This window comes from Podarcis melisellensis, assembly GCF_964234715.1.
Source record: "Podarcis melisellensis genome assembly, chromosome: 1".
Classification (NCBI taxonomy): Eukaryota; Metazoa; Chordata; class Lepidosauria; order Squamata; family Lacertidae; genus Podarcis; species Podarcis melisellensis.
In genome coordinates this window covers 118,487,222-118,512,917 of record NC_138528.1, presented here as the reverse complement: position 1 = coordinate 118,512,917, position 25,696 = coordinate 118,487,222, and the positions used below count along the sequence as shown (strand labels likewise).

General features: G+C 43.5%; 1 long non-coding RNA gene across 1 annotated transcript; it reads right to left on the bottom strand.

Annotated features, from left to right (window-relative positions):
* Window positions 1–21,131: 21,131 nt before the first annotated feature.
* LOC309363519 lies at window positions 21,132–25,042 on the bottom strand. The gene is made up of 3 exons (XR_014165374.1): window positions 24,934–25,042; window positions 22,100–22,226; window positions 21,132–21,264 (listed from the first exon to the last, which is right to left on the bottom strand). It is a non-coding gene; the product is annotated as an uncharacterized lncRNA (long non-coding RNA).
* Window positions 25,043–25,696: the final 654 nt, after the last annotated feature.

The following is a 25,696-nucleotide window of genomic DNA, read 5'->3' as shown; positions in this document are numbered from 1 at the left end:
GGGGACTGCCGACAATCGCTCATCCATCTGACTGCTGCTGCCAATCACACGCCTCGCCGAACCGACCAATCGTCTGTCCACTTACCGCAAATCGTCCGCCCAGTTGTCAATTACCAGCACGCTTTGCCACAGCCACCCGCCCAATCACCGCTGACAATCACCTGCTTGCAGATGCCACCAATTGCCCATCCCGCATCTACACTATCCGTGTATTCGATGACCCCTTATTTTTATCATTTCCTTATAATGAAAAAACATCACCTTATACATGGAAAACTACGGTAGTTTCCACTCAAGTCCCTTCGAAAGACTCTTTGTGAAGTGTATTGGAAGGAGTTACAGAAGTGAACTTTGGAACAATAGGTAGCCTTAGTCAAATGTAAAGTGTGGCATACAGGAAATAAAAATTGTTGGAAATGTGGGGTGAAGGAAGGCAGTTTCTTCCACATGTGGTGGACTTGTGGCATAGTGAAAACCTATTGGGAAAATATATATAACGAATTAAAGAAGATTTTTAGGTATACATTTTTGAAAAAACCAGAGTCATTCCTGTTGGGAATGGTGGGACATTGACAAGAATGACCAGAAACTGTTCTTATACACAACAACGGCAGCGAGGTTACTGCTGGCTCAGGTATGGAAACAGCAAAAATTGCCTACAATAGAAGAATGGCAGTACAAGGTTATGGAGCATGCAGAAATAGCCAAATTAACAGCAAAAATTCGACATCAGGGGGATGAAACATATCAAAAAGAATGGGGAAACTTTATGTTATATAGAGAGAAGATGATGTGAAATAGGGAAACCAGTAGAATTAAAATAATATCTCATAACGGGAAAATACAAGAAATTTACTGGATAATAATATCAAAATGAATTAAAAATGTATATTAGGATTATTATTGAACAATATTTGTAAATGAATATAGATAGACAGCAAGAATTTGTATATACAGAAAGATTTATTTGTTTACAGACATTTAATGGAAAAAATGAAGAACAATCTTGTGAAAAATGGACAAAGACAATGCGAAAAGTCAAAGAGGACACAAAAAAGCTAGAAGAAGGAAGGAGGGAAGTCAGCTTGGGAGAGCAAGAACAAATGTGAAATATAATGTATGTGTATGTACAGTATGTAACTAAAAATTCAATAAAGATCATCTGAAAAAAAAGTAAAGTGTGGCATAGTGGTTAGAGCCTCAAATTAGGACCTGGGGACACAGGTTCAAATCCTCACTCAGCCATGCAGTCCATCTGGGCCAGTCACTTATCTCGCAGTAAAACCTATCTGATGGTTGGTTGTGGGGACAAAATGAAGAGGGGCAGCTCGCATGTGTGGCAGCTTGAGCTACTAGTAGTAATAATGACTAAAATGGCTCCAAGAAGCTCGTGGGAGTAATTTTGGGACAGAAATGAACACAGGAAAACTTAATGTCTGAATTCCGGGAGGAAAATTCCTTACTGTGAGATCATTCAGACTGCCAGTTTCCTTAAGGGGAATGGAAAGAAAAACCAACCCTATTATTTGAGTCATTTTAAAACTAGACTGAAAATAAAAAAAAAAATATTGAAGAGACCCAAAGGCTGCTTTGGTCTGGGATGAGTGAAACAGAGAATGTTACGCTGTTTCTTCCATCTCTGCTTTCTAGTGTTGTATTTGGAATTGGACAGGGAAGCTTTGAAAGAAGGTATCTACGCCAACCTTAAATAGCCACTGATACTGGCAATCTTCATGAGGAAACTTACATGAGGAGTGTCTTAGTTACAAATGGACAGGGCCCTTTCCAAGGCAGTTTATTTAACCATATGCTAATAGAGGCTGAGTAGGGACGTGGGTGGCGCTGTGGGTTAAACCACAGAGCCTAGGTTTAGAAGGTCAGATCAGAAGATCGGCGGTTCGAATCCCTGCGACAGGGTGAGCTCCCGTTGCTCAGTCCCTGCTCCTGCCAACCTAGCAGTTTGAAAGCACATCAAAATACAAGTAGATAAATAGGTACCACTCCGGTGGGAAGGTAAACGGCATTTCCGTGCGCTGCTTTGGTTCCCCAGAAGCGGCTTAGTCATGCTGGCCACATGACCTGGAAAGTGTACGCTGGCTCCCTTGGCCAATAAAGCGAGATGAGCACCGCAACCCCAGAGTCAGTCACGACTGGACCTAATGGTCAGGGGTCCCTTTACCCTTTACCTTAATAGAGACTGAACTGACTCCAATCCTCCTTGGTCCAGGCACCAGGTGATGCTGGGAAGTTTGTTACCAGAAAGGAGTTTGCTGCAAAATCTTCGCAAGCATATTTTTTTTTTGACACATTAGGTTGTGGGTCAGGGCTCATTCACACCGAGTTTACTGTCTGTTTTCAGATTTTTGTGTTTCCATTTAATTGACATGGTGCATATGATGCTTCACTCAAAATAACACCAATATCAATGCTTTAGCCCTGCAAATCTGGGTTTACCCAATTCATTCACAATGGATAGACTTAGATCATTAATGTTATTCCTAAAATGTTTGGAAAGGAAGAAAGCAATATACCTCCATATTGATTTGGTGAAATAGCTTATAGATTCCTCCCCCCCACGCCTTTAAAGGTAAAACTGACTTCTAAAGTTTGAAATGTGCTAATAGGTGTACTTCAGCTACACAAATGGAAGAGGAATAGAGAGGAAAAGAGCTATTGTAATGTCAAAATGCCACTTACCAGAACATAGTTTATGTAAAATTTGAAGAAATTGTGGGCTGTTCACTGCCTTCATTTAGGCCTTTTGTTGAAGAGAAATTACTTCTAGTTTCTATTTCTTCAAGCTGCAGAAGATGTGTTTCAGGTTACCATTCCTGAGTTTAAGGTTAGATTTCTAAATGTTTTATGGGGATACAAGATGAGGTTTGTATTTCTCTGGCTTGGAAATACTGTGTGTGTGTGTGTGTGTGTGTGTGTGTGTGTTTGCATGACTTTCTCGCTTGCTTCAAATGCAAGATGAGGATTTTGGCCTCAAAGGTTCTCCAATTTGCATTTTAATCCAAGATGGAAGAGAAGCCAAGTCTACCCTAAAGGACACCTGACCATTAGGTCCAGTTGTGACTGACTCTGGGGTTGCGGTGCTCATCTCGCTTTATTGGCTGAAGGATCTGGTGTACAGCTTCCGAGTCATGTGGCAAACCAGAGCAGCGCACGGAAATGCCGTTTGACTTCCTGCCAGAGCGGTACCTATTTATCTACTTGCACTTTTATGTGCTTTCGAACTGCTAGGTTGGCAGGAGCAGGGACCGAGCAACAGGAGCTCACCCCATCGCAGGGATTTGAACTGCCGACCTTCTGATCGGCAAGTCCTAGGCTTTGTGGTTTAACCCACAGCGCCACCCGCGTCCCATTCAAGTCTACCCTCCTTTCCTCCAAAGCAATTTCAGAGGTGGGGGTCTAGTGCTGCCGGCTAACTTGTAGGTTTGTTGCAGAACATGCAGGAAATTCCAGCAGTGTGGAACAGCTGAGAGTGCCTCTTTCTGTGCGCTCATTCTATGGACGTGCTGCATGTCTGGTGCGCTCCAGAGTGTGTTCGCAATTGAACTCATTAAGTGTACAGGGATCAAGCAAATAGTTATATATGACCAAGCTGTTCCAAGTTCTCTAGGTTGCAACCTAAACGTTACTAATCATCCCGAAAGCTGTGGGCAAAATTGCGACGAGAAATATTAGTTGTTGTTATTTTTGCAACGCCAAGCCAAATGCAGAGAAAGCTTTACACTGCACAGCTGCTGTGGAAGATCCCAATGAAATAATGCTGTTCTTCTCCTGTCCCACTGTTTATACTCTGTTATAGCTATGTAGATAGAAGCAGACCAACAATTTGTCTGAAAACACACACACATACAAGAAAGTTTCCTGGCAGTGGTGATGTAGCTGGAACATTTAGCAACTAGACAACTACTTGCAATCCAGCTGTGCTTGCCTGTTATAGCTCATAGATTCAGCTCATAATGTAAGGAAGAAAATACACCACTTAATTTATTAGCTTCGGGCTTAAAAAAAATCAGGAAAACATCCGATGAAAAATAAACTGGAAAGGCTGCTTTGTGCCTAGACTTTGCATGAATAATGCCATGGAATGTAGCACAGTTAGGGTTGCTGGGTTAGCCTGTTTTAACAAAAAAAAAACACCACCCAAGGGTTACTGTTTATATTTATTTTGACTAAAGCAACAATGGAACACAGTTGTTACATAACCTTAAGTTTTTGTTGATCTAACAGGTACAGTGGTACCTTGGCTCACAATCTTAATCCGTTCCGGAAGTCTGTTCCAAAACCAAAGCGTTCCAAAACCAAGGTGCGCTTTCCCATAGAAAGTAATGCCAAATGAATTAATCCGTTCCAGACTTTTAAAAACAACCCCTAAAGCAGCAATTTAACATGAATTTTACTATCTAATGAGACCATTGATCCATAAAATGAAAGCAATAACGATGTACAATAAACAATATAAAATGTACAATAAACAATCTATAAAATAAATAAGACAGTATCGTAGATGATAAAAATTATTATTTTTTCTTTCTTACTGATGATAGTCGTTTGGATGGGGGGGTTTTATCCATTTCTGCACTCACACAATCAATCAATCAATCAATCAATCAATCAATCAATATCTGAACTGGGTTCCACACAGTCACAAAAAAAAAAAATTAACCAAAAAGGCCTCAAAACACAAAATAAATACCTTTACCTATGCTTTAATTGCTGTGAATGAATGAAAACCCAACCAAAAGACACCGCCACTCTTTCCAGTAGCAGTAGAAAAGCCCAGTTACTCATCTGTAGCCTGCATCAAAAAGCAGAAGATGTCTGCATTGCAAAATTCCATTTTAAGTTATTCGCTTGAGAGTTTCTTCAAATTTTCCTTCCTTATAAGAGCTTTGCTAGGCTTGAGACATCAAAAAAAGGTCATAACGGAATGGACTCGTCATTGTTTTCAGGGAAGGTAAGTGTGAAGGTTTCTCCCACGAGGACTTTAAGGTTGGAAAACCAGATGACAAGAGTAACGTCATTTTTGGTCAAGTAAGTTGCTAAAGTAAGGAGCACCTCAATGTTTCCTTCTTACAAAATGAGTTCACAATGGGAGTTTCCTCACAAAATCTAGGACTTTATGGCGAGCATTGAGCACAAAGACAGCCCAAATGGAGACAAGAAATACTGGAAAAAATATTTGCAAGATAAGCTAATGTAGCCAATTACAGTTCAGCCGTGAACCAAGCATCACACTGCTGTCTGGCCATTCAACGACATCAAAAATTATTGACGCCATGCAAAACAGTCTAGTGACCATGTGAGAAGTCATTCTACTCCACTGCTGCATTTGTCACAGATTCACCATTAGCAACAAAGATTTATTTAAAATTTTGTGTATGGTGCTGCCTAGGTGGCAACAACAGATGGACATTGTGGGTGGCCCAGCCATGATTTTGATTCCCCCACAATGCCGTGGTTGTAGCGTAATTCCTGGGGGAAATGGTGCCCGAAAACTTCTAATGAATGTTTAGCATTGAATTTTATATGAACTTTTCAAAGAAAATGTATTACAGATTGTTGTTGTTTAGTCGTTTAGTTGTGTCCAACTCTTCGTGACCCCATGGACCAGAGCACGCAAGGCACTCCTGTCTTCCACTGCCTCCCACACTTTGGTCAAACTCATGCTGGTAGCTTCGACAACGCAGATATTGTGAAGAATGGGGAAAATTCATAACTTACTTGGGAGACCACTGCAAACAAATAAAACCATTAGCTGGACTTTAAAAATAACTTGTAAAGAAATGGACAATTTAGAGAAATGAAAACTGTGGAGAATGTAATGATACATAGTTTTAGAAAAATTATTTAAGGACCCATGAAGGGGATGCGGGGAAGTCACGAGATTCAGAGAATCTCATGTATATGTTAAAAGTTTTTCTCTTTTTCACTATTTTATTTGTTTATTCTAAAAAATTGATTTTTGAGAAGTTTTTATTATTAAAATAATTCAGCATTAATACACACATATTGCGAATATACAAGCATACAAACATACACTATTTTAAATTCGTTTTTGTCAAAACCAACAAAAAATATGGGCTTGCAGTCATGCATACACACACACACACACACACACACACACACACGTATATGTTGTTGTTGTTTAGTCGTTTAGTCATGTCCAACTCTTCGTGACCCAATGGACCAGAGCATGCCAGGCACTCCTGTCTTCCACTGCCTCCCGCAGTTTGGTCAAACTCATGCTGATAGCTTCGAGAACACTGTCCAGCCATCTCGTCCTCTGTCATCCCCTTCTCCTTGTGCCCTCCATCTTTCCCAACATCAGGATCTTTTCCAGGGTGCCTTCTCTTCTCATGAGGTGGCCAAAGTATTGGCGCCTCAGCTTCAGGATCTGTCCTTCCAGTTACAGATACTTCATTTTAACTGGTTTCGTTCAACACACACCATTGAAACCAGTGGAATTTAAAGTTTCTTAATTTGGGGAGCATTATGCTCATCCTCTATTCCACATCACACAATGGGCTGTTACCTTTGGTGTGTTTATGTGATTATTTCATCACTGAGTCTCTCTCCTAGAAGAAGTTGTCTTAATTCCAAATGTCAGCCTACAGAGAAATGTCACGCCTGAAAGATAATGATTTATAATGGAAAGACTGAGAGGCTGGGAACTGTTACTGTGTTAGTAATCAGAACTCTAATACAATAAACATCCCCCAAGAGTAATTTGCAACGGAGACTTTCCTATCAGAGCAGAATGTCATGGTTAGTCTCACCTCTTCTGTCTGGCTTAAACTGGAATAGAAATTCCAGTAGAATCAAAGCTAACTGGGAATATCGCTGCTTGAAGGCATTATATTGCGAGCTAATTTTATGCAAAATGTGTCATGTTCAATGAGCTTCCTATGAATGAGGTGTTAGGATTTTTTTTTTATGAATCTCATAGAACGAAAAATAGATGTACATTAGTGATTGATAAAGTTCTTCCAAATGAAGGTATGTCCAGAATTTATGTGAAACGTGTATGTATGTATGTAGGTAAAGGTAAAGGACCCCTGGATGGTTAAGTCCAGTCAAAGGTGACTATGGGGTTGCGGTGTTCATCTCAGCTTTCAGGCCGAGGGAGCCGGTGTTTGTTCACAGACAGCTTTCCGGGTCATGTGGCCAGCTTGACTAAACTGCTACTGGTACATGGAGGACTTTGATAAGTGTCAGAGCACATGGAAATGCTGTTTACCTTCTCACTGCAGCGGCACCTATTTATCTACTTGCGTTGGTATGCTTTTGAACTGCTCGGTTGGCAGGAGCTGGGACAGAGCAACGGGAGCTCACCCCGTTGCACAGATTCGAACCACCAATCTTCTGACTGGCAAGCCCAAGAGGTTCAGTGGTTTAGAGCACAGTGCCACCTGTGTGTGTGTGTTGTGAGAGCAACCTCTTTCTCCCCCCCCCCCCACATCAGGTCCCTGTCTGATACAACATCATCACCTAGCATACTTGGTGTGCTGGGCCCGGGGGTAAACCCGAGCAACGCGGTCCAGGTCTGGTCCCAAATCCAAGGATTCTGCAAGGAGTCAGTCCGACAGGGTCATGGCAGGACACCAGGCTAGGTCAGGCACAGGGTCACAGGCAGGTTCTAGCAAACAGCAATGTTTCTCCTGCAACCTGGGGCAAAGTCCGACAGCCTTTTATCTCTGTTGGGGTAACGACTGGTCCTGATCCCCCGGTGACTCACCTCCCTGTCTCGCCCGAAGGCGAGCACTCCTCCTGCGAGTACTCAGCTCTCTTCTTCTCTCAGACCTCAGTCTCTGCAGCTTGGGAGATGTTGGTGGGCTACTAGACCCAGAAGCCGCCTCAGCCCCTCCTGACCCAACTGGTAGTGGAGCAGCTGTAAGTGATTGCCCAGCTGAAGGCAACAAGGTAATCCCCGCATCTGGAGCCAGGGCAGGATCAGGCCCCAGACTCGGTTCAGATGCTGCCTGAAGCAGAGGATCCGGTGCAGACTGAGACTCCTCTGGTTCTGAGTCCAAGTCCGAATCCCAGGCCATCACACTTGGAGATATTAGAAGCTCAGTTTCAAAAAGTGTGGCAGCTAAGCACACAACTGTCATGAGCTGGCAGGACTACAGGGAAGAGGATTCTGACGATGGGTGTAATTGGAACCGGGACACACTGAGGATGAAGAAGGAGAGGTTGGTGTAGGATGCATAGCTGTCAACCGTCCCTTATTTGGCGGGAAAGTCCCTTATCCCAGCGCCGTATCCCGCTGCTGTCTCTTATTGATGATGTCCCTTAAATTTCCCGGGTTTCAAAGGAAGCAGCTCCTCTCCCTCCCTCCCTGCTGGCCAGGGAGGAGGGAGGCTCCAACTGTGTTGCTTGGCTGCATTGCTCATCCAATAAGGAGTCTAAGAATGACGGGGGGGGGATAGAGCTTGCATGCTTTGTGCCGATCAAATTGGCCGTGTTGCCTGGGGACTCGCCTTTGCTCAGCGCTTCCCAGCGGAGAGGTGACAGTGGTTTTCCTTGCTGCATCCCCTTTGCCGGGTTGCTGCGCTGTGGGAACCACTGCTTGAGGCTTCGTTTGGCTGCTGGTTGACTAAAATCGCTTATTTTGGCTGCTGATCCCTTATTTTTGAGGCTGCTGGTCCCTTATTTTCAAATCTGTAAGTTGACAGCTATGGTAGGATGTACTCACGGGGTGACAGCAGATGACAAGGGGATGGGGATCAGTGCGCAGGAACCAGAGCAACAGGACCCATCACCAAAGCCAGAGGGCCTCCTGTCTCCATGAACATGGTGGGCTGCTCTGAGGTAGAGGGAACAGCGGGCAGGGTGCTCCTGGATGCTGAGGCAGGCAAGGACCCACACCTAGCTCCCTAGCTGGCTAGATAGGGCTTGCTAGCTCTGGGAGGAGGTGTGTGATTCCTCAAGAAGGGTAGGCTTGGAACAGGTGAGGGTCACCTGCCTCATCAAGCCCAGATGCCCAGAATACAAAAAGGGCAGTAGAGCTGAAGGGCTGGGTCTACTCAATTGGTCATTCTGATGGCTCTCTGTAGGACTGTGCTTCAGTTTGGACTCTGGACATGTTTACTGACCCTGGACTGGGAACTTGTCATACTGCCTTGCTGCCAGGTAGGCCAGGGGTTCAGGACAACAACATGGCTTTTTGAACTTGAAAAAACCCCTCTAACTACCTCACAAGTAACTGCAACACACCCACCCTCAAGCTTTTGGTTTTGTTTGAGGGAGGATTTTGGCCACCACAAACCTAGGAATGGGCAAATCTGTCCGTTTCAGAATCTCATTTTTCCCTTCTTAAATTCTGTTGTCCACATTTCCACATCAGTTTGTGATTTGTTTTTTAAAAGTCCTCAGGAAACTTTATTTTTTATTATTATTAGGAAAAACTTTATCATTTTAATCGCAATTTCTAAAAATGTACAAATTTATACAAAGCCATTTCCTCAAAACGTATGTTAGTCTCATTGATATATGTATTTCCATGGACATGCTACCCTAGTATATACATTTTTGTCATGTTACTTGTTTGGAGAACTGCATTGTAATATTCAGAAAATTGTATATTTTGAAGCAAGGCTGTGTTTTGGTTTGCATGCCTTGGAAAATGAGAATTGGGTCGATTTGCCTTTAAAGGCGAATGAAACTGAATTCCCCCACCTCTATTTAAAATCGCTAATAATTCAGCTGGGATGAATATCAGGACCAACCCTAATCTATTGCTGCGTGTGTGTCCAAGTGCAGAATTATTATGTATACCGCAGATAGAATCAACAGCTAAACCGGGGCAGTAAGGTTTCCCTTAATCTAATTGCCATGGGGCAGATTTGATCAAATAATTCTGATTTGTTCTGAGATGTTTTTCCTTCTGCTTATGTGCTTGTAGTCAAAGAGACCCCTTGTCTGGAATTCTAAGCTGTGAACTAACAAAATGCAAATCCCCACCCCATTTTCAGAAGCACATATTGTTGACTCAAAGTCCGGTTCTCCGAAGAAATGAAACCTATAACACATGCATGTTTTTTAGGTTAGCTGTTAAGAATTGTGGTTTGAAACTGCAGAGTAATGGGTCTTTGGGATTCCTCTTACAATAGCTCAACATCTGGCTCACCCATTTTATATACTTCAGTGGTTAGCCATTTTTAATGGCTGTTAAAATGGCAAAAGATTCGTAAGGAAGGTTACAGCTGAGGAAAAGCACAGCTAAGTTGAATTCCAGAGGTGAAATATAAAGCAATAATGGGAAGATAGTCATAGCTTTGACTTGGTTTTTGTTTAATCTGAGCCAGGTTCTTGATGAAAGAGGTTATTTCTGGGAAGTTATTTTTTTATGTGGAGTAGATCGTGGTCAGAAAGTTCATTTGGACTGCTTGATTCATAGAGTGAATTGCAAGGAAAACCAGAGCAGGCTTTTTTATTTTATTTTTAAGTGAAGTGGTTATTCTCTATTAAATAAGCAATATTGCCTTAAACATGTGCCTCCATGCTGTGTCTGAAACTGAAACAAACATGAAGAGTGCTTAAAATTTTGTTTTTTTCTGGGCAAAGGATTTAGGACATAATATACAAATAGCAGACTGGGAGAGGCTATGGAGAACGGATTTGAAATTCACAGCATGTTGTACGCTGAAAGAAAATTACATGAAAATGATGTATCGGTGGTATCTGACTCCTACTAAGTTATCTAAAATGTATAGAACAAGCTGAAATATTTGCTGGACGTGTAAAGAAAAAGAGGGCACCTTTCATCATATGTGGTGGTCATGTAAGAGCACAAAGTCATTTTGGGAGTTGATATATAATGAACTGAAAAAAAATGTTTAAAATGACATTTGTCAAAAAACCAGAAGCTTTTCTATTAGGAATTAAAGGTACCGACATTCCAAAAGAGCAGAAAAGACTGTTTATGTACGCGACAACAGCTGCAAGGATGCTAGTAGCCCAAAGATGGAAGGAAGCAAAAGTCCTGACTAGGGAAGAATGGCAAGCCAAACTGCTGGACTATGCTGAAATGGCAAAACTGACTGGGAGACTCAGGAATCAAGAAGACAAAGACTTTAAAAAAGAATGGGGAAAATTCATAACTTACTTGGGAGACCACTGCAAACTAGCTGGACTTTAAAAATAACTTGTAAAGAAACAAAAGACATGGACAATTCAGAGAAATGAAAACTGTGGAGAATGTAATGATACATAGTTTTAGAAAAATGATTTAAGGACCCATGTAGAGGACGCAGGGAAGTCACGAGATTCAGAGAATCTCATGTATGGATATGTTAAAAGTTTTTCTCTTTTTCACTATTTTAAATTTGTTTTTGTCAAAACAAACAAAAAATATGGGCTTGCAGTCACACACACACACACGTATATGTTGTTGTTGTTGTTTAGTCGTTTGGTTGTGTCCGACTCTTCGTGACCCAATGGACCAGAGCACACACCAGGCTCTCCTGTCTTCCACTGCCGCCTGCAGTTTGGTCAAACTCATGTTCGTACCTTCGAGAACTCTGTCCAACCATCTCGTCCTCTGTCATCTCCTTCTCCTTGTCTTTTCCAGGGAGTCTTCTCATGATGTGGCCAAACTATTGGAGCCTCAGCTTCAGGATCTGTCCTTCCAGTGAGCACTCAGGGCTGATTTCTTTAAGAATGGATAGGTTTGGGACTCTCAAGAGTTTCCTCCAGCACCAGAATTCAAAAGCATCAATTCTTCGGCGATCAGCTTTCTTTATGGTCCAGCTCTCACTTCCATACATCACTACTGGGAAAATCATAGCTTTAACTATACAGGCCTTTGTTGGCAAGGTGATGTCTCTGCTTTTTAAGATGCTCTCTAGGTTTTTCATCGCTTTTCTCCCAAGAAGCAGGCGTCTTTTAATTTTGTGACTGCTGTTGTGTGTGTGTGTGTGTTTTCAAGGCTTTTCGTAATTCTTATGTCAGGGATTTTCTGTTTGCCTCCCCACTTTCCCCGGGAAAACGTTAGGACTGAATCGGAGCAAACTTAAATTGGTGGAAAACCCGATTGATGTTCGCTCTGATCAGGTGGTGAGGATTGGGCTTTCTGGGGTGACATGGCAGGATAAGCAGAAGTCTCAAGGAATGCCAAGTTATGACCTGATCATTAGTCTAGGGAAGGCCCAATGGAGTAAGTTTACATTGGAATTTGCAAAGTTCAGATTCTTCAAATATCCCTGAAACACAGAGATACGATTATATCTCTGGGAATAGTCAACATCCAATACAAAAGAGGAAGTATGTGTGTGTTTTAGAGGATGAACCCCACCTCCTCTGCTGGTTTTCAGTGAATTCCTTCACAAGCTGTTCAGTTTTTATTAGGAGTGCAGTGATTTTAAAAATAATTTCTGGTGGCATTGCCAGTGGCAGAGACCTGGTGGAAAAAACATCTAATGCGTGAAAAATGATCAGGTTATAAATGTGCTGAACTTACAAAAGTTAACTGGAAAAGGACAGTCCTCCAGCTCTTTTGTTTATGGAATCTTGGGGCCTTTCTTTTCCTGGTATATAAAATAGTAGCATAAGCTTAAAGGAAACATCAGTTACATTTTAGGGGAAAGTTTTGAATGCTTGTTTTCTTTCTAAATACAAGGGATTAGCGTGTTGAAGAGTCAACGTTACTCAATGCCCTGTAAGTGAAAAAATAAGTTGCTTATTGAATAATGGTCTCTGTTAGCGAACATTAAAAGATCCCTATAAAAATTATTTTGTAAGGTGAGGGTAGCAACTGGTAGCACCTAGGCTGAGGAGAAACTGCCAGGCACCTAGTTGCTAAATTTCCAGTTTTTTCCTTCCAGTATCCTTTGTACTTACTTTAGTGTCAAGGAATGAAACTCCCTAGACCTTTTGTTTAGGAGCTCCTAATACTTCATTCAGTACTTCCTTCAGTCTTGGGGAACAAGCTTGCCTTCAACTTCTCCCTTCCTTCATTTTGCCTCTTTAGAGAAGGAGGGAGGAAGAGAGCAGTGGATGGACTTGATGTTAACACCACTGGCTGTTTTTTTTTTTTTAAAAAATGTATACTATCTTTCAGCAGAGTTTATATATGAATATAGTGTTCAATTGTATTTTAATGATAGATTTTTCTATGTTTTTGGTGGTGGTTCTTTTTTCCTGTAAGCCACCTTGAGTCGAATCTGGGGGGAAAGTGGGGTATAAATATATAATGATGATGATGATGATGATAATTCTGAGCATTTATTTCACATTCACGTTTGGGTGTTGTGAGACTTTGCCTACTAGATTGCATAGTACACAGGGCCGTCTTACCCATAGATGCTAGGGGTGCGGGGCACCCGGGCGCCCACCTCTGAGGGGCACGAGGCTAAGAGTCCGGGGCCCGAGAGTTGAGTCCGGGAAAGAGCCTGTATGTTGGCGGGAGCGCCGCGGCGGGGTCTTCTGCTGCGGGCATCTCTGCGCCACGAGTTCGGGGGCGACTGAGCCAGCAAGACACTGAGGTGGCCAGCTGGCCCCACCCTCCTACGTGCCTGGGACTGGGCAACTGGGGGGGGGGGCGCCAGGCGGGTCTTTGCACCTGGCGCCACATATGTTTAAGACAGCCCTGATATTACAGCTTGAATGAGAAATGCTATACAGTGGTACCTCAGGTTAAGTACTTAATTTGTTCCGGAGGTCCGTTCTTAACCTGAAGCTGTTCTTAACCTGAAGCACCACTTTAGCTAATGGGGCCTCCTGCTGCTGCCACGCCGCCGGAGCACAATTTCTGTTCTCATCCTGAAGTAAAGTTCTTAACCTGAGGTACTACTTCTGGGTTAGTGGAGTCTGTAACCTGAAGCGTTTGTAACCTGAAGCGTATGTAACCCGAGGTACCACTGTAAATGTAAAATGTACTGAATTTGGTAATGGTGGTGTTAAATCATATAAATCTCCTAGAAGGCATATTTTTTTGCTTGTCTGACTCATAAGTGCTGTATATAAAGACTAGTCATAGAAATGGAAGGAAGGTGAGCCCTTTGATATTAGTGTAAAAGGAAACAAATCCCCAGCATTCTTTCAACCTACATGACTTAAGTAAGGTTAAGTCCAGTCAAAGGCAACTATGAGGTTGTGGTGCTCATCTCGCTTTCAGGCCAAGGGAGCCGGCGTTTGTCCACAGACAGCTTTCCGGGTCATGTGGCCAGCAGGACTAAATCACTCCTGGTGCAGCAGGGCACTGTGACAGAGGCCAGAGCGCACGGAAATGCTATTTACCTTCCCGCCACAGCTGTACCTATTTATCTACTTGCACTGGTGTGTTTTTGAACTGATAGGTTGGCAGGAGCTGGGACGGAGCAATGGGAGCTCACCCCGTTGTGCGGACTTGAACTGACGACCTTCTGATTGGCAAGCCCAAGAGGCTCAGTTGCTTAGACCACAGCGCCACCTGCGTCCCAATGACTTAAGCACCATGGTTTGCTTGCTCACGTTTATTTTCTTTGGCATCTGTGACCAAAAGGCCACCAAAATCAATTTTAGTGGCATGGAGAATACAAAAGACGTTGAAGGAAGTGGCATCTTCCAAGTTCCAAAGTGGGAAAACTCAGCTGTTTTTATAGGTGGGTATGAAATAACAGTCTTGTTTCCCAGCAATGGAAAAACGCTGTAAATTTCAAGGTCCCAGTTTTGTGGTTCATGCAAATTTTATGTGAGTGTTTAGCACTGCATTATCCTATCCCACAACATGTCTGATCCTGTCTACCCTTTCCCCCTTATAAATCTGTTAGGAGAATGAGAGAACTGGAACTTGAGCATGCCATAGAGAAAGATATTATTTTCTTTCCATATGTTGATGGAGGGCAAGGGAAAAACCAACTTCAAGTGGTCTTCTGGATAAAGCGGAATATTTTCTTTTGGAAAGAAATCTATCAAAAGGAAGGAAATATATGAGTTGGACCCTGTAGCCATATAATGGAACCATAAAAGCGTGGAAGATGTGTAAGGAATCACTTGTCTACTACTTCCTTTTAAAAGCCAATGTCTCACTCTCTGCAGGCATTCAATATATTCCACATTTTGGTAAGTGGAGCGATTGCAGAACCACCAGGAGGCACTGGAGTATCATTTGGTTTAGCTGCCAAAGTAGCATTTTTATTTCTGTTTTCAGGGAAAGCCTGAAATATTTATCCGAGATTTTGCCAAAGTTCTATAGAGTGGATAGACAAGGTTGTCTAGTTCTCTCTCCTGCTTGTCCCTCACGTCTGGCAGTTGTGTCATACTAATAGAGTGCTAGCTGTCGACCATGCAGTATTCTCCATAAAGATTCCTGCCAAACTGCTTGGCCAAAGTGCAGCAACCCATCCATTTCATTCCTTGGCTGAGGATTACGTTTGGACAAGGGAAGGTCACAGTTCAGATTACACGCCCTCCAAGTGTCCCGATTTTCCAGGGACAGCCCCAGATTTACGGAAGCCATCCTGGTTTCTGATTTGATCCCAGAATGTCCTGCTTTTCCTTAAGGAGCCAGGGTGGTAAAGTGGTTAAGAGCGGTAGTCTTGTAATCTGGTGAACTGGGTTCGCATCTCCGCTCCTCCACATGCAACTGCTGGGTGACCTTGGGCTAAGTCACATTTCTCTGAAGTCTCTCAGCCCCACTCACCTCACAGAGTGTTTGTTGTGGGGGAGGAAGGGAAAGGAGATTGTTAGCCGCTTTGAGACTCCTTAGGGTAGTGATAAAGTGGGATATCAAATCCAAACTCCTCCTCCTCCTCCTCCTCCTCCTCTTCTTCTGGCATCCCTATTTTCATCAGAGATATGTTGGAGAGTATGGATTTATGTGCCCCCTGAACCAAGGAGAAAAGTATCTATACAACTTTTAGAAGACATCAGAAGGCAGCCCTGTATAATTTTATTATGTTTTTATGTATGTTGGAAGCCACCCAGAGTGGCAACCCAGTCAGATGGGTGGGGTATAAATAAAAAAATTATTATGAATGCTATTATGGAATAGGGCTGGGATACAGGTGGCACTGTGGTCTTAACCACTGAGCCTCTTGGTCTTGCCAATCGGAAGGTCGGTGGTTCAAATCTCCCTTTGCTCTGTCCCAGCTCCTGCCAACCTAGCAGTTCAAAAGCATGCCAGTGCAAGTAGATAAATAGGTACTGCTGCACCGGGAAGGTAAACAGCATTGCCCTGCGCTCTGGCTTCCATCATGGTGTCCCGTTGCTCCAGAAGCGGTTTAGTCCTGCTGGCCACATGACCAGGAAAGCTGTCTGTGGACAAACGCCGTCTCTCTGGGCTTGAAAGCGAGATGAGTGCCACAACCCCATAGTCGCCTTGGACTAGACTTAACCGTCCAGGGGTCCTTTACACTTTTTACTTTTATGGAATAGGATGTCCTATTTTCATCCGAGAAATGTTGGAGAGTATGAGATTATTATTTATTGAATTTCTACCTTGCCTCTTTGCATACAACAACAAGAAGAGGAGTTTGGATTTGATATCCCACTTTATCACTACCCGAAGGAGTCTCAAAGCGGCTAACATTCTCCTTTCTCTTCCTCCCACACAACAAACACTCTGTGAGGTGAGTGGGGCTGAGAGACTTCAAAGAAGTGTGACTGGCCCAAGGTCACCCAGCAGCTGCATGTGGAGGAGCGGAGACGCGAACCCGGTTCACCAGATTACGAGTCCACTGCTCTTAACCACTACACCACACTGGCTCAATGCAGTTCCAAGCACATTTAGAGAATAAGAATGGAAACACAAGAATACATACTGCGAAACAATATCATACATATACATAGCTGCCAATTAGAAACAATATACTGGAATTTATTTTACTTACTTATTCATTGCATTTAGATACCGCCTTTCAGCCAAGGTACCCAAGGTGGTTTACAGTTTTAAAGTACGTATGAAGAAAAATGATACAACGTGTAAGATAGTAGTGGTGAGGGGGGAAACAGCCTGACTGGAGCAGGCCTTGCTGTCAGTGGCGTAGCGTGGGGGGTGCAGGGGGGCCCGGCCACATCGGGCGCAACATCTGGGCGGGGGGGGGTGCACTCGCCGCCTCTGGAGTCGCCGAAGAGCCTCGGGCGCAGGCTGTAGCAGAGAGCCCCATGTCTCGCGGAACCGACGAGCTGTGCGCGCGTCCGGGCTGAAGGCGTCCAGCAGGCAGCCGCTCTCAGTGCTTGCCGCGGTCCCCGCGCGCCAGGGCCGTGGAGGGCGCGCCAGGCAGCCCCTCCTCACAGCCCCGCTGCCGCCGCTGCAGCTGCTGGGCCATGTTGCATTTTCCTCGCCTCTCTGCCCTCCTCCTCCTCCGGGCAAGCGGCGTCGTTTGGGCGGCAGCACCAGCGGCAACTCGCCTCAGATCACCTGACACGGACCCGCTGCCGCCACCGTGGCTACCTTACCGTAAATACCCCAGCCCAGGCAGCAGCAAGAAGAAGCTGGCAGCGGCGGCAGGTTAGGGGTTAGGGGGCGCAAATTACTTGCCTTGCCCCGGGTTAGGGGGCGCAAATTACTTGCCTTGCCCCGGGTGCTGACAACCCACGCTACGCCGCTGCTTGCTGTCTGTTCCTCCGTACCTCATGCTCTTTTTTCCTCTCACAGGGCAGACGGTACTCGTTAATTAAATCGCCTTTTGCAGTGTTATTTTTCTAGAGAAAGAGGTGCTGGAACTCACCATGAACGTCTCCCTTGTTCTCCTACAATGGCAATGGTGCCCACCTGAGAGGTGCCGGAACTGAGTTCCGGCTGGAAAAACAAGCCCTGGCTGTAAACCACCTTGATGTTTTTGCCCCTCAGTATTAGTCTATAATGTATATGAAATTAAAAAATGAAATAAGTATCCAAAGAGGGTGTCATAGTCTTAACAGTTTGCTGGAACATCACTCCTTGCTGCCAAGCCATTATGATTTGCCCGATGCTTTTCTCTCACCCTATAGATTATTGGGTTCTTAGGACAGCAACCCACAGGGTGGTTAGGATACAGTGAGTGAAACGAGAATGGCAGTCAATTTTACAGCCTGGAAAAGTACAATAGAAAATGTGAACTGGGATAACTTCTGGGAGTGTAGCTGCCACAAAATTACAACAAAGAGCAAGGTGCAATTTTCCTGTGAACGCTCTGTTTTGGATTAGACTGTTGCAGGGATCAGCGGTATGGGAGGAGGTAGGTGTTCTGTGAATGCTAATAGCAGCATAATAGTAAATGTAGCGTTTGGTTTACGCAACAGCAGAATGTGGGACTCAGCTACACAGCTGCAAATGAAACGTTTTAAATGAGTTGTAAAGTGCAATACACAAATGTGACACTAGATGGATGCGGTGAGCTATGCAAACTTCAATGTTTTTTTAAAACTTTTTTTAAAAAAGCATTTTCACAGCGTTTTTTATATGTGTGTAGGTTCCACCTTGGTCTCATTAATATTCATAAACTGTAAACTAAACAAAGCACTGTAGAATTGCCTCCTTGCGTAATTAAGTGAGCTTCTGTCCCTTTAAAGAGAGAGCAAGAGAGAAGATCTGGGGTCTGGAACCCTTACGAGAATACTTGCTTACGCCCACACTACAGAAATAATTTATAATGGAAAAATAGCTTCTTAGACCAGTCAGGAAAATATGGCTTCGCTGTCTGGAAATATTATTTCTCTGTGTGTGGGGAGGGGAGAGGGGTTCCAAACTTTTGGAATTAGCTTTTGGTTGGGGAATTTCTTGTCAATTCCATTGGCTGGAAATAGCTTCTGACTCGTGTCCTTCATGTTGTCTCCAACTCCGAATGTGAACAATTGAATATTTGACATGCTCATGATTTATCTAGGACAGGGATGTCCAACTCTCAAGAGACTGCGATCTACTCACAGAATTTTTTTTTGGCAGTGATCTACCCCCTTTTTTAGCAGGTCAAAGTTGAGCTTTTTTGGGGGAGGATAGTCAAAGCAGTTAACTTTAAAAGTAAAGGGACCCCTGACCATTAGGTCCAGTTGTGGCCGACTCTGGGGTTGCGGTGCTCATCTCGCTTTATTGGCTGAGGGAGCCTGCGTACAGCTTCCAGGTCATGGGGCCAGCATGACTAAGCCACTTCTGGTGAACCAAAGCAGCACACGGAAACGCCGTTTACCTTCCCGCCAGAGCGGTACCTATTTATCTACTTGCACTTTGACATGCTTTCGAACTGCTAGGTTGACAGGAGCAGGGACCGAGCAACGGGAGCTCACCCCATCGTAGGGATTCGAACCTTAAGCAGGTCTAAAATGCTAGGGGGGAAAGGGAAAAGTCGCTCACTGAAAGATCAGTCAGGAAACAAACAGCCTCACAGCAAACACTCCGTCTTCTGTTCTAGTGATCATGCACGAATGGAGGAAGGTGGAAGCGGCAAGTGGGCAGGGCCGGATACTATTTTTCCACCACAAAGGAAAAAGAGCCCGCGATCGACCGTGATCGACTCAAACCTCCTGGGGATGGCAGTCGACCAGTTGGATATCCCTGATCTAGGGTGCCAATGAACTACAGTAAATGAAAATAATTGCAGAATATGTGGTGCTCTGTTAAAGCAGAGGAGCAGAGAAAGAAAGCCCTTTTGCTTTATTAAGCTCATTAAAAGACACATAGACAATGCCCACGGCAGCAAATTTCTTTTGAAGGTTCCTCAGGACGGAGGTGGGGTAGCCCAGGTAAATTGACGACTGCCTGATGGCAAACAAAGTCTCTTTCCTCTCTCAGTTCTTCCTCTGCGAACAGCTCCCTTATGAAGGCTCCTAGGGCTGGAGGGGTAAGGCAACGCAGGTGGGAAAAGCCATTACTTCCTGGACAACAGTCTCCCTCCTCTCACAGTTCTCTCTCTGAAAACATTTAAAGAAGGTGTGTGTATGTGGCGAAACTGGCCCACTTCTGCTTCGGGTCCTGCCTACCCCGGGTTGCCCAAAAAGGAATGATGCCCTGAGGCTGAAACATGTTCTTTGGCAATCACTCGTAGCTGAGTAAGATTGTCTTCCATAAACACGGTTTTAACAATGGGTCCGTAAGTGACCGTGGAGGCCAATCTGGATCCACATGTCCTTCCACAGTGGGGACATTGGTTTCTGGGCGGGAGTTGATCACGGTGTGGATTTGCCAAGCGTGCCTTCCTCTTCGCACGTTTCTCCCTTGCATCCTGAGTTCGAGTGTCTTCAAAGCCCATGACACCTTTGGTAAAGGCTGTTCTCCAACTGGAGCGCTCGCAGGCCAGTGTTTCCCAATTGTTGGTGTTTATACTACATTTTAAAAGATTTGCCTTAAGACAGTCTTTAAACCTCTTTTGTTGACCACCAGCATTACGCTTTCCATTTTTAAGTTTGGAATAGAGTAGTTGCTTTGGAAGACGATAATCAGGCATCCGCACAACATGACCAGTCCAACGAAGTTGATGTTGAAGAATCATTGCTTTGGCACTGGTGATCTTTGCTTCTTCTACTACACTGGTATTAGTTCGCATGTTACACTCCCCTCAACTACTCTGAGGCCACTAGTTGCATGCTTTTCTGGAGGTTAAGGATATAACCATGGTCTTCCATGTTCCAATAAATGCACTGAAATTCAAATTATGGGAGATACTTGGTGGAAGTGTGTTGGGCTCGATGGGTTTAGATTCCTCAGAACTCCCCCATTTCTGTAAAGATTGACACTTTATCACACTATTTTAGACAGATCATAGTTATGAAACCTTGAAGGTGTCTCATAGTGATCATTATGGTGTGTGTGTGCACGCGCAATGTGCTCTATATAACAGATGCTTGAAACCCTTGTTGACCCCTTCTCCTCCCTAGGGAAATGAGAAGCAATTTCATATTTATGTCAGGACCTATCAGTTTGCACAGACCGTTGGTGATTCCCAACATCACATCTTATTAAGAATTAAACTGATGATTATTTACCTTCCCTAGGAACTGCCTGCATTGTTGAGTATGAAAAAAAACCCAAACTTTAAAGTATGTTGCCCTCAGGGAAGGATTAATACGTTAATATGTGATTAAACTTTGAAGTTCTCCTGAAATCTACCACGCCTATTTTTATATGCCCCCAAACTTGCATTTAAAAGCAAAGCTGATTTTTCTCCCTAAATACCAAACATATACAGGCTTTCGATAGCATCATATCAGAAATAGTTGGGATGGAGAAGAATTTTATTTGATCCACATTTTTCACAGAACTGGCCTAATTTGTTCCCCTGGGACTACTACAAAGAACAGAATGTTCATATCCCTTGGATTTCATACATCTCCAAATTTTGCGATAGTTTTCAGCTCAAAAAAATATGAAATATGTATTTAAAAGTATATATTTTAGGATAAAATACATAGTTATATACCTATTTGGTGATAATTAATTTTGAGGTGTTTTTTTTTTAAAGAATTCACATATTAAAACAAATGGAGTAGAATGGATTTATGAATTAAAGTCTGGGTTACTGCTTACATGGCAAAGAAGGTAGACGGAAATAAGTAGTAATATGCATAAAAGTAAATAAAACTTGATTATTGTACTATTTCACAATCTAAACAAAATACAAAGATAAGCATGCCAAACACGTTTAAACATGAGTTAGAATTATGTATCAACTATTTATCAGTATCTGTTATGTAAAATAGTAAAAGAAAAGAAAAATGTATGTAAAATGTCAGTTACTAAGATGTGGTATTTTGGTAGGTGAATTATATTTTGGGAATTGCAGTTAAAGACATAAAAAGGATCGGGAGGGGGGCGAGACGAAAGAAAGGGTGCGGTTGGAGTGTTTGGAAGAGGACAGAGTTTAGTTCAATTTCAATTCTGAGTTGAGTTCAACGAAACAATTTTAGCTGCTATTCCCAATTAGGTCCCGTGCCGTTTCCTTTCACGGAAGCCACGGATACCCACCAGACCTAGCCGAGAAACACTGAATGAAATGGCTAAACTAAAATTGTCCTGGCAAGTGTAACAGTATTTAAATAACAGGAGCAAGCAGTGACTTTGGGAATTTCAGTTCTTATCTCGTTCCTGTGCTTGCACACAATCTCCCAAATAATTTGGAAAACTTCCTCCAAAGTGAAGAAATTATGCCACCTTCCTAATGAAAGTACTCACACCTGAAGGTTGAATTACCTTTATCAGTAGGCTGGGAGAATCTTTGATAAAGTCATACGTTGTCATTGCCTCTCCTCCAAAATGAGATAGTTTTGTCCTTTTATCGTGTTTTCACTTCCGCCAAGGATTCCTTTATGTTTTGTGGCTGTAATTATAAAGTTGGTAAGTTCTATCATCGACACAAGGGGAGCTCTCCTCTCATGTGTCTACTCTGGTGGAATGAAGGAGCTTTAAGCATTTGTCTCTGGAATTTTGGGTGTGTTGCCATAGACCAGTGTGTTAGAGTGGTTGGAGTATAGGACTAGGATCTCATACCCTCCAACATTCCTCAGATGGAAATAGGGACATTTCTCACTCCCCCCGCCAAATGACCCTCCTTGACCACTCATTTTTGTCCCCCTCAGACTATTTCCTGTCAGAAAAATGGTGAGTGCCAGCACCACAACACCAACGAGACACAACACACACACTCTTCACCATCCTGAGAAAGCGCCTTAGTCCTGATTTTATTTTGTTCTTTGGTAGATTTACAAAAAGAAAAGCATATTATTATTATTATTATTATTATTATTGTTGTTGTTGTTGTTATTATTGTTATTATTATTTATTATTATTATTATTATTATTATTATTATTATTATTATTATTATTATTATTATTATTTCTACCCCGCCCATCTGGCTGGGTTTCCCCAGCCACTCTGGGCGACTTCCACAAAAGATTAAAAATACATTAAAACATCAGTCATTAAAAACTTCCCTAAACACGGCTGCCTTCAGATGTCACAAAACAATAAATAAAGTTTACAAAGGGTCAAGATTAGACGTGAATGCACAAATCATTTCCTCCCTTCAAATCAAGACTCCTTGTGCTCTTCTTCCCTGCCTGCCCAGGGCAGCCCTGGCCATCTGCCTGCCCCACAGAGCCAGTGCATCTTGTGGGGATGGGCCTCGATGGTGATGGCTCCTCCTCACCTGCTGTCCAGTAGCTACTACAAGCTGCCCAAGGGAGGAGGCTGGCAACAGCGGTCTTGGAGAGGCAATGGGATGCTCTCTCACCACCACTGCTTGGGACAAGCGCCGGTTCATCCTCCTCCCCGAGCTTGGCAGTGGCAGCAGTGGCGGGAGAAATAGTGACTGTCGGAACTCCGTTTGACCGAGCTGGCGGCTCATCTACGGAATCGCCTCCTGATGTGTTTAACGACCTTGAGCCTTTGATGAGGCTCCAAGGCATGTCCTCCCAGCAGAGTTCCCAGCACAGGGAAGGATGAGACAGTATGAACTACATTGCAAAGAGTTTTAATTCTAAACTACGCAGAACAGAAAAGACACCCTCTCTCTATGAAAGCAGAGAGCAACGGGACAAAGGAACAAAGGAAACAGGAAACCACTAACATCCCATCCCGTCTCTTTTCCCTTGAGACTCCAATAGTATGGAATCCCAGGAATGTAAACAGAGTCCTGTGACTCCACGCAGCTGCACAGTGATAAGAACAGAAACTAACAGGGACATACCAGGATCAAATCAGAAGCTGGGATGGTTTTTGTAATTCTGGGACTGTCTCTGGAAAATCGGGACACTTGGAAGGTATGGGACCTGGGAGATCAGGGTTCACATCTCTGCTCAGCCATCAGATGCACTTGACGTCCTTGGACCAGTCACTCACTCGCAGCCTAACTTACCTCACAAAGTTGTGTGGATAAAATGAGGAGGGGGGAAATCATGTACTCTACCTTGAGCTCCTTGAAGGGTGGGATATAATTGCAATAAATGAAAATGAACATTCATAACTTTCTGTATATTCTGCTCATTTGAAAGATCCTCTGAGTAGTTAAATATGTCCAGCTCTGGCTGGGTAATACTGCCATTTTTAAGCCTTACACCATGTTTTTGGCATGGATTAGTAGCTTTCAATCCCACAACTGCCTGTAATTTGATATCCTACCAAGGAAATCTGGTATTTTGTAGTGGCTGTTTCTCCCCCCACAGCTATTTACATGCGATGGAGGATGAAAAAGAAACAGATGTTAGACGAAAAATATGTATTTTGAGGTGCTGAAAAAGGGACATTGGGAAGAAGCATTGGGAAGGAAGGCCTTTCTAAGAAAAGAAAGAAAAGAAACTTTTAAAAACCCTAAGCATTGCTATCAACTCATGTTTCTTAATGGATAATGACAGGTGTGAACAGCAATAAATCACACTGAGATGGAGTTAACTCTTTATTAACCAAAGAGGATCTACACACGCAGTGCTTTTTTTCCTAAAAAAATGTTTAGGGGTACTCTCATTTTTGAGGTACTCATATTGAAATACTGCCCCCCAATGAGGCCAAACTTAGATTCACAAAATGTTTAGGGGTATGCGTCCCCCTGCATCCGCCCAGAAAAAAATCACTGTACAAAGGAGTGTCAGGCCTAAATAACATAGTAATTAATCTCTGTCAGGTCTTGCCCCCATGAAGCAGTTGCTAATACTAAAGGTTCCTGCCTCCTCATAGTCACCTATGTATCTTCTCAGGGTTCCCCCCCCCCCAGCAACCGGAGATTGCACCTGCATGCCTGCCTTTGCTCATCCCCCTTCATGCCTCTTCTGGTTCTGGGCGACCAGGGGGAAGGGAAGCTTGTCACAGCAGAAGGGGGGAGACACCTGTGCCTCTTCACAAGCCTGATCTATCTCTGCCTCTTGGCCTCCCTCCTCTTCTGCTTCAGCTTCCCAATCCGATTCTGGACTTCTCTCTGTCACAGACTCTCCCTGCTCACAAAGCCCTGTTACCCTTTCACTGCATTTATGTGGGAGAGGGTTAATAAAAGCCTATGAAACTCAACACTGCACACACAACCCCTTTGGCATACCTGAATGATGGACTGTGTTGCAGCTGTTTGTTTTCTGTACTGTACAGCTTTGACTATAATCATAACATTCAAGTTAAAATCTGGGGCAAAAGGCATTTACTGGCCCATCATAGCTATAATTACTGACCTGCTATTTACTGTGTGTATGTCCATGTCCAACTGTTACTGTATAATTGTGAGAATTGAGAATGGTTATTAGCAGCAGCTAAACTGAAGCACAGCTGGGGGGCAGGGAGGAGACTGACTCATTCGCCCCATCTCTGGAGTTAGAAGATTGTCCAGAAAGAAGACTCAAGTGGTGTGATAGTTTAGTCCCAAGTAAATACAGTGGTACCTCGGGTTAAGAACTTAATTCGTTCTGGAGGTCTGTTCTTAACCTGAAACTATTCTTAACCTGAGGTACCACTTTAGCTAATGGGGACTCCTGCTGCCGCCGCTGCACAATTTCTGTTCTCATTCTGAAGCAAAGTTCTTAACTCGAGGTACTATTTCTGGGTTAGCGGAGTCTGTAACCTGAAGCGCCTGTAACCTGAGGTACCACTGTAATGGGATTGGGGAGTTTCAGCTTTAGAGTTACAAAGTGCCCTGCACACACCCAGCCAAGGAGGACAAACACTTGCCGCACTCCTAAGAGGCAGGCACACACACACACACACACACACACACACACACACACACACACACATACACAGGCTTCTAGCAGCTACAATAGCATATTTATTTTATTTTATTAAAAACACACACATTTCACTGAAATTTTTCA